This window comes from Argentina silus, assembly GCF_951799395.1.
Source record: "Argentina silus genome assembly, chromosome: 13".
In the NCBI taxonomy this organism is placed as follows: domain Eukaryota; kingdom Metazoa; phylum Chordata; class Actinopteri; order Argentiniformes; family Argentinidae; genus Argentina; species Argentina silus.
In genome coordinates, this window is record NC_139667.1 from 20,456,103 (window position 1) to 20,466,102 (window position 10,000).

A 10,000-nucleotide genomic window follows, 5' to 3' on the forward strand; every position below is an offset into this window, starting at 1 on the left:
CACACACACACACACACACACACACACACACTTACCTGTATATCATAGATGGTTTCGTTTCACACAGCCTGTCCTAAATGACACAGGGCAGCCTAAATGCCCTCACGTTGCACTTTGTATCATACACACACACACACACACACACACACACACACACACACACACACACACACACACACACACACACACACACACACACACACACACACACACACACACACACACACACACACACACACACACTGTCTGCAGCCCTTCTGGACCATGAGTGAAGACCATTGATGTATTATACTATATATTAACCACCTAGCCCCCCCCCACCCCCTCTTCTCCATTCCCCCGGCCTCCTGCCATCTCCTCTTTTCCCACAGTATAATGTGCCCCCTAACCCCCCCCCAGCAAAGTCGGAAGGGGATAGCCTGGAAAGGACTTGAACCAACTCCCGGAAACCTGCGTCTGTCTGTCCAACACCCTAAGCCACTTCGCCAAGAGTCCTAAACCTCTTGACGACGAGGTAGCTGGTGTTGACCCTAAGGAGGAGGACCATACAATATAATGTACAAAATTCTATGTATACATACTTCCCTCCCCCTAAGGTCTATCACTCTCCTGTCCACCTCGTTGTGTATGATATATAGAACATACAGACCTAAACCTCTTACCTAACTGTCATCATTCGAAATGGATGTGGATGGATCCTTCTAGAACGGTCCCCATCTACATACTGGAGGAGTATCCAGTGGCAGAGTATATATATATATATACATACAGCTGATATGAGCAAGCAACAATCCTTTTAAGACTCTGGTGTGACGTTTGACGTTTGAAATGGCTCAACGGTTTGCTCAACTCGATGAAGGAGAAGGGAAAGCGAGGCTTTTGTTATCAGTGGAATCCTGTAAAAGGTGGACATTGGATCGGACTGATCATAAAACTGGAACTAAGATCATCAGAGGTGGACTGGGATCTACCAATGTTGGACTGGGAATCATGTAAGTTGGATTGGGATAATGTTGATATGAAGTTGGGAACTTCAGTTTACTTCCACCTCTTTGTTTTTTCATATAAGGAGTGTTTCTTTTGGCCTTTTGTTTGTTTTCTCCATATGAGGCTTGATACCCTTCATCTACAACACAGGTGTCAAACTCATTCCATGGAGGGCCGAGTGTCAGCAGGTTTTTGGTTTTTCCTTTCAATTAAGACCTTGTCAACCAGGTGAGGGGAGTTCCATACTAATTAGTGACCTTAATTCATCAATCAAGTAGATAACCTGTAGACACTCTGCCCTCCATGGAATGAGTTTGACACCTGTGATCTACAAGCACAGAGACGATGGAGCAATGTGAGTTGCTCCATGGTGTAAATATGACCTGAGCTCTGAGGGACTTGGGAATCACTGCTGTCTGCCTGTGCTCCCAATCTATCAGATCAAACTCTAACCTCATCACACAAGCATCGCAGAGAGGCAATCATGGATGGGGATAGAGTATATATATATATAGACACACACACACACACACACACACTTACCTGTATATCATAGATGGTTTCGTTTCACACAGACAGCCTGTCCTAGATGACCACTGGCCTGTCCTAGATGACACAGGGCAGCCTAAATGCCCTCACGTTGCACTTTGTATCACACACACACACACACACACACACACACACAGACACCCTCACACACACACCCTCACACACAGTGAGGCTGCTGGTCATTCACCAAGGCTGCTGGTCATTCACCAAGTTTATGCCAACACAGTATGTGAATGATTTTTCGAGACAAAGAAAAGGAGGGATATGAGTAATTGTATTGTTGTCCTAAACAGATCTATTGGTTTATCCAAACTAATGAGGTTGTTTGCCATAACACTGAATACAGTACACTGGAGTAGCCAAAAGCACAACGTTTTTTGGACATATCAATTCCTACATTTGTTGTTTTGTATCATTTTTCATAGTTTTGTATCACTTTCTTATGGTATTGCCATCCCAATCGTTGTTTGACCAGAGCAGGGGAGGAACAATCGCATACTGTCGTGATCATGGGCAACTAGAAAAGTATAAGCCTAATCGTATTTAGTATGTACAGTACAGTGTCTACATGTGTTTGTATGTATAAGGCACAATAAGACTAGGGTTGAGTAGAATAACAGGGTATTGTAACGTAACAGACTGATGAACTTGTGAATTGTCTATATGTAAATGTTATGGCATTAACACTATCCCACTGGAGAGGTTTAGAAGTTGCCCCTTACCATTGATACTGGGTCAGATCTTATTCCATCTCTCTAATAGGTACAGTTCAGATTGCTGAATAGGGGCATCTGATTTAAGATCTGTGGTTAGAAGTAATTTTCACCTTGTCCACATTTACCCTTAGCTGTCCATGGATTCAGATTGAATATATCCTGGATTAGGCAATAATCATTCTGTTATCAGTTCATCAAGAGCAAGAAATGGACATTGATCAACCCTGGGTTAGGCACTGCAACCATAGTCCAAGAATAATCAAATCTGTGACACGTTCATGTAACCAAGTTATCAGCCCTGATGACAAGTGCAAGATAGTCCAAGAGCATAATCTGGATATGTGATACCAGTCCTAAAGATCCTTTTAGAATCCCACCATTGAATCCAAAGAAACAGAGAATACCGTTCATCATCTCTCTTTAAAGAAGCACAGTAACTCTTTTCATTAATATCCTCTGTGTGACGAATTAAAAAAATGGGCACTTTACAGTAACACTTTACTTGAAGTATGGCGCTTATTTATGAACTGCTTATAAAACATAAATGACATTGTTTGTTTGACACTCAATACTGTAAAATACATGTGTAGCAAATATACGGCCTGCTTTTTTATGATCTACATATACTTTAAGATGTATTACATTGTTTGCTACAGTATTGCTAGCTATTTCAGTGATGCATAAGTATAGAGAAGTTCATGATTAAAAACAGTTTACAGTCGCTTAACAAACAATCTAATCATGATGAATAGACAGTGCATATCGAACCTTCAATTAAGGTGTTACCCTCTTATACACAAAGAGACTGTCTGTCTCTCTGAGAGTAAGCAGTTTCCATTGTCAGTAGGTACATTGCCATGTACTATACTCTACTGCTTATTCTCTGTTTGACATATACCTTATGTCGTCTATACATCAGTGTCTTCGATTTATTTTGTCAAATTAGATATCATATCACACAAATGATATTATGGCATTGTGTGTCAAAATGGTATATCATTTTATTTCCGTTCCATATCTGTTCTATTTGATTTGAGGTGAATGAATCATACGTTTACATTGTCCGTTTTCAATGGCGCTTAATGTGAGGACCTATAATCAAGCCCACGCTGCCATATTTATGTGGGAGCATATGAATGTATCCCTTTTCACCCATACAATAGATACCAGGCTCTCCTTGTGTGTGTGTGTGTGTGTGTGTGTGTGTGTGTGTGTGTGTGTGTGTGTGTGTGTGTGTGTGTGTGTGTGTGTGTGTGCGCGTGTGTGCGCGTGTCAGCAGTAGTTGTGTACTGTAAACAAAGATACTGCATAAATGTGGCAAAGGAAGGTTTGATTGAATCAGGCTCTATGCCTGACAGTATAACCGTGAACAGCCCCATGTTGTGAAACGCATGTCGGTGTGTGAGCTGTTATTTTGCTGATGTGTATTACGTAACAAAGAAGCTTGGGCTAACTTGCGACTTTGTTTATGTTCCATCGTGGACCACCATAAACTGTAGGTGAGACCATAAACAATGAGGTGTGTTAGTGTAAAGTGTACTAGTATGGAGTGTGTGAGTGTAGTGTGTTAGTATGAACTGTGCGGCTGTAGTGTGTTATTATGGTGTTTGTGAGTGTACTGTTGGTGTGTGTGTGTGTGTGTGTGTGTGTGTGTGTGTGTGTGTGTGTGTGTGTGTGTGTGTGTGTGTGTGTGTGTGTGTGTTTGTGTTTGTGTCTGTACAGTGCACTCCTCTGCATTAGTATGAATCAGGACAGACACTTGTGCCCTCATCCTCCCACAGCATGTCTCATCTCATCTATCAAAGGGCCATATTCACTGCTGTGTGTGTGTGTGTGTGTGTGTGTGTGTGTGTGTGTGTGTGTGTGTCTGTGTGTCTGTGTGTGTGTGTGTGTGTGTGTGTGTGTGTGTGTGTGTGTGTGTGTGTGTGTGTGTGTGTGTGTGCGTATGTGTGCATGTGTGTGTGTGCGTATGTGTGCATGTGTGTGCGCACGCGCATGTGTGTGCATGTGCGTGTATGTTTGTGTTATTTTATGCGGTTTTATGAAGTGTCTGTCAGAATTCTGAAGGTTCCCTGTGGAGATTACCCACACATTCTGCATGAGTCATACTGCTCTCACTCCTACACACACACACATACACACACACACACACACACACACACACACACATGCAAGCATTCACACACACACACACACACACACACACACAAACACACACATAATGCACGCACACAGACACACACACACACGTACGCATGCACACACACACACACGCACAAGGCAGAGCTCTGTGGCCACAGAATCCTCCTCCATTTGCTGGCTGTTTTTCTGCACTACTGTGTCATCCCTTTAACCCTCTGTTGTAAAGGTAATTCTCCTGATTCACCATATCAGTCCCCATCCAGGGTTGTCCAAATGGACATGGAATTAACCTCAACCCTGTCTCCACCTGTAGATAATTGTAAATAATGTTCAAAGGTATATGATCGGGAGAACATCAAATCTACAGGTGAAGAGAGTAAAGGATGCTAACATAAACATACCCAGAATGGTGACTTAAAATGAATCTCTGTGCAACGCTCTCTCACGTCTTTGGCTGGACAGCCAAAGCTTCTATTTAGAGCCCAGATAGGAGGAGAGTCCTTTAGACATGGACCAATGAGAGGGTTTCGAAACACGCTTGTACAGTTCATAGAGGGACAGATCCTAATTTGAGATTCTCACACAAAAACTCAAATTTTCGCACATCGATGTCATTGACATCAGTACGCGACAGTCTTGAGTTTCTCGCACATATCTCCAGTTCGGATTCACCCCCCAGAGAAAGCACACCTCAGTCGTTTGATGTCCGAGAGTCACGGAGCAGGAAACAGGGTAAAGGGGTCAACTTGCTAAAGAGGCTTAACTGTGGGAAGTGTAGTTCATGGGTAAACAGTTCCTGTTGGGCATGACTACAAATACAGCACCATAACACCACATGCAAGGGCAGCGGTTAGAGATTAGTTACATAGAGTGGCTGTGGTTCTCTGTTCCATCAGAATTGTGTTCCATAAACTCCTTTTCTACCTGTGAGATTGCAGGTAAATCGTCCTACTACAGTTTCAGAGTTCAGCCCCAAGCATATGTTGGGGCCCGGTCCAGAATCAACCCCTATAGGCCTTAATTACTCTATTCAGAGTTATTGGATCCGTCAGGAATCAAATTGTGTGTAAGAGACAGTAATAGAAATAGAATGAATAGAACAAACATCCTACTCATTCTGTTTCTGTGGTTTCAGTATAATGGTGTTGACTCTACTTAGCTGTCCACTAGGGCTTTGGGGAACCTCTCCAACATACAGTATGGCTCACACCTGTTTGATTTCCTCAGATCTGCAGATGCAGGCCCTGTTCTAATACTCTTAAAATGAATCCTTCCTTCCTCCCTTGCTTGAGGAAATCATAGATCTAACATAACTTGATAGGTGAAAGTAATGGAATTAAATGCTTGCTTAGACCAATCCAATCATGTTAGATCAGTCATTACCTCAAGGAAGAAAGGGAGTAAGGAAGGAAGGAAGGAAGGAAGGAAAATAGAGGGTATTTCTGGGCAGGGCCTCTGTGGGGCCCTATAGAATCATGGGTACTGTAGTTAACTACTAGCCTCATTTCTGCCCCTCATTCCTGCATGGTCCCTATTGGTGTTCCAGCCAGCATGAGAACAAAGGACACAAACTGTGAATCATCTTTGTATTTTTAAACAATTCCTCAGCATTAATGGCTTTGGTTTGAAAGAAAAATAATGTATTTGTTTTTATCTCTGTTATTGTTTTTGTAATATATTCTCTTTTTATGTTTAAACCTTTTTTTTAAAAACCCTAATTATCATGTATAGATATTTATTCTAGCAATAGTCTTCCTATTAAAGATATACTGTGCTGATGCATCCTCTGACTAACTGAAAAATATCATATATATGAATAAATAATAATATCAAATCTGCAAAATGATTTTCCTAATAAAAATGTGAATTCAAAATGTTCTGTCTTGTGTTCTGTCTTTTCCTTTACATGTAAATGTATAAGAGGTAGTTCACTGACTGAACTGTCCTTGTGGTGTGTCAGAGACATGAAGACTCAGCTCAGTGGGCTAGCACAGTCTTCTGTCACACAGATGACCCAGACCTCATACCAGATCAGTTACATGAAGACCCAGTAGCACACTCCCAGAAGGAGACCACACTGACCGTAGGCCTACAAAGCAAAGCCTCTCTCTCTCTCTCTCCCTCTCTCTCTCTCTCGCGCGCTCTTGCTCTCTTTCGTTCACTCCACCCATCCTTTCTCCAATCCGGAATTCTGCGCCCAGCGTGGTTGCTATGGAGACATGGTGACGGTTGCCGCGTCAGAGCATGGTGTGACCCAGGTGGGGACAGTGACGTGTTACGACAGGCTGAGATTTCTTAGGCAGTGTGTGTTCGCGGGTGTGTGTGCGTGTGCATGTGCGTGTGTGTGTGTGTGTGTGTGTGTGTGTGTGTGTGTGTGTTACAGGCTGTGATGTGAGAGAGAAGCCTGGGGCTAGCATCCCTCTGCTGTGTCTTAATGAGGTAATACTCTCTTCCAGAGTGACACACACACTCTCACAACACAAACAATCTTGATACAATCCCCAGGGGTTACATACACACACACACACACACACACACACACACACACACACACACACACACACACACATACACGCACACTCAACAAAAATCTCACTCGCTCTCTAAAGTAACACACAAACACACACACACACACACACACACACACACACACACACGCACACATACAAACTCTTGCCATGTTCCTCCTGTTGCCTTCTCCCAATTACCTTCTGTATTCACTGAGGGGGCTATTTCTCGGACACCTAACAGTTTTCTGTTTAGCCAGGTTTTGAGCACGTTCCCCAAAAACTGAGATTTGCTTAGTTTACGCTTCACCTGTAAAATCCGTCAGGCTTTTGATTGATTCGCAGGAAATCTGTCTGCAGACTTGATTAGCATCTCATCACGATTGACTGTAAGTCTAATATGCGCATTCCCTAACGTGTATTAAATAGTCCTCAAGAAATGATTTTCATGCATTAAATTAATTATTTTTTTCTTCCACTGGTTGTTGACTTCCTCTTTCACGTAATCATCAACACACATTTATGAAGTATTATTTGAATAGTCTACTCATATTTCTTATAATGGCAAAATCACATGGCTATGTGATAAAATCAGTGTAAAACATGTGGATATAAAACTATTTTAACCCACAAGGGGCTTAGAAAAGAACCTCACTCGAAGACAAAACACAAATTAACAAAACATCAAAACAATGACGTTACACATCTGCTCAAATTGGTTCGAAAAATGTACTAATGATGGGTATAGCCTCCTAGTCTGTAAAGTTTGCCACTTTCGCCATAATTTACCTACTGTAATTCACTTATGCACTTTCTTTTATAGACTTGACAGGTGGCCCACACACCTGTTTCCAACTGAGTAATTATCCTATCAATGTAATTACATGGTTTTACCATATAACATGATGCTTTTGTGTCTACATATTTGAATTCCATAACTAACTTACCCTCAAAGACAACACTCACTTTACCTATTTAGCAAAAACTTGTCCCAACTTGGAATATGTATACATAGGCCTAACCATTAAGGTCTCAGGGTAGACGCAGCAACCATCAACCAGTGAAAGGCTCTCAATAAACTATACAAATATACATTTTCTCAGCAGAAACACTGGTATATATATTTGGTATATCGATCAGTGATCAGAACACAGTCGTTTAGAATTTCCATATTGCCAGGGGTAGTAATCTGATCTGGGCAACTTGATTATTATAGTCCAGCATTAGACACATGATTCCAATTACCAACTGTGACGGAATTTCACAAATGACCATTCTATTCAGATTTTATTGTTATTATGGACCTCAAATATGTAGACAGATACAAAAGCATCATGTTATAGAGTAAAACAGTGTAATTACATAAAGGATCTCTCTCTTAAACCATCAGTTTACGTAGTTTAAGATAATAAGTAATTTCACTGACCCTTAGTGGAAAGTGAGGTGATTTTTGCAGCAATCCCAGTTACGGCAGTCTCAGTTTGGTTTATACGCAAGACTTAGCATACTAAGCTAGTTTACACGCGCACACACACACACACACACACACACACACACACACATATGCACACACACACAAACACATTCACCGAACCCATGAGAGAGAGAGAGAGAGAGAGAGAGAGAGAGAGAGAGAGAGAGAGAGAGAGAGAGAGAGAGACAGAGAGAGAGACAGAGAGAGAGAGAGAGAGAGAGAGAGAGAGGGAGAGAGAAAGGCTGCCACTGCAATCACCCAGAAACTCTGACTCATGAATCAGTGAGTTCCACTGAATTTTCTGAATTCCATGCTGCTATAATGTGATGTCCTACTACAGCCAAAATTAGAACTAGAATCCAGTGGTCATCAGAGTTTTGGCTATACAAGTAATGTAATGCTCTCTTGTAGTCTTCAGCATTAATAGTGATACAGCCCCTTCAACCCCACATCACAGAGAGCAAGTGTGAAAAGGAGAGAGAGAGACTTCAAAGGAAGGGAAAATGAAAGAGAAATGTATAGGCATCAGCATAATTTCACGCTCCAGTGGAAATGAGGCCAATGCGGTAAATGCTCTCTCTCTCTCTCTCTCTCTCTCTCTCTCTCTGGTATAAATAGCTCTACCATGGCTATTATAAGCAGCTGGACTAGGGGTCCCTGAAACTGGGGAGTCAGACTGTCACTGTAGGGGAGACCTCGGGGTTTGTGTGTGTGTGTGTGTGTGTGTGTGTGTGTGTGTGTGTGTGTGTGTGTGTGTGTGTGTGTGTGTGTGTGTGTGTGCGCTAGTCTGTGTGTGTGCGTGTGTGTGTGTGTGTGTGTGTGTGTGTGTGTGTGTGTGTGTGTGTGTGTGTGTGTGTGTGTGTGTGTGTGTGTGTGTGTGTGCGTGTGTGTGTGTGTGTGTGTGCGTGAGGACTATAGGAAATTGATTGGTTTTCTATGCTTTAACTCGACCATAGAGACCCGACAGAAATGCTGTCTGCTAACCATCAGCACATACATCGGATTTCAGTGTAGCCATTGAGTAATGGCGCCCTCCTGTGTCAACATCTCCTAATGCAACATGCGGTTTGCTACAGTGTTAGTTCACTGCATACAGATGTGCACATCATCGCGAATGTAATGAACACGACAGTTCACACTCCTGGCGCAAGCATTGTGATGGATACTTTGTAATATAGGAAAGCGAAACATAGAGAAATACAATGTTACAAGTTACATTTTCATAAGAATGAGGGGGTGGAGAGAGGCAGCTTTGTAATAGGATTGGTTTTCGGTGGTGAATAAGGGCCGTCTTATTCGACTCCCCTAACCACAGATCTAGGGTCAGCTTACACTCCTCGAATCATTACCGTAACCATGGGTGGGAAAAACGTAAAATCTGGCCTCAGATCTGTTATAGCGTAACTTTATCGTATTCCACTCTGAACCGACCCTCTTTTCTCAAGGGGGAAAAGCAAGTTTGTGTGTGAGCGCTTGCTGTCACAAGTGGCGGAGGGAGGGAGGGAGGGAGAGAGAGGGAGGGAGATAGAGTGGACAGACACGGCTAACGGAGGGGGTGGCGTTTGGCTCGGTAAAGACTGGGAGTGAACGAACGGCGGGGAACCAGCTAACCTGGCCCTTTAAAT

The 10,000-nt window shown here is 42.6% G+C and overlaps 1 protein-coding gene across 1 annotated transcript in view; it reads left to right on the forward strand.

The window, feature by feature from the left end:
• Positions 1-9,962: 9,962 nt before the first annotated feature.
• gng7 (guanine nucleotide binding protein (G protein), gamma 7) overlaps positions 9,963-10,000 on the forward strand; it is a gene marked incomplete at its 3' end in the record, with an annotated part of 3,647 nt that continues 3,609 nt past the window's right edge. Inside the window, exon 1 of the mRNA XM_083682851.1 lies at positions 9,963-10,000. This exon is cut by the window's right edge and continues 22 nt beyond it.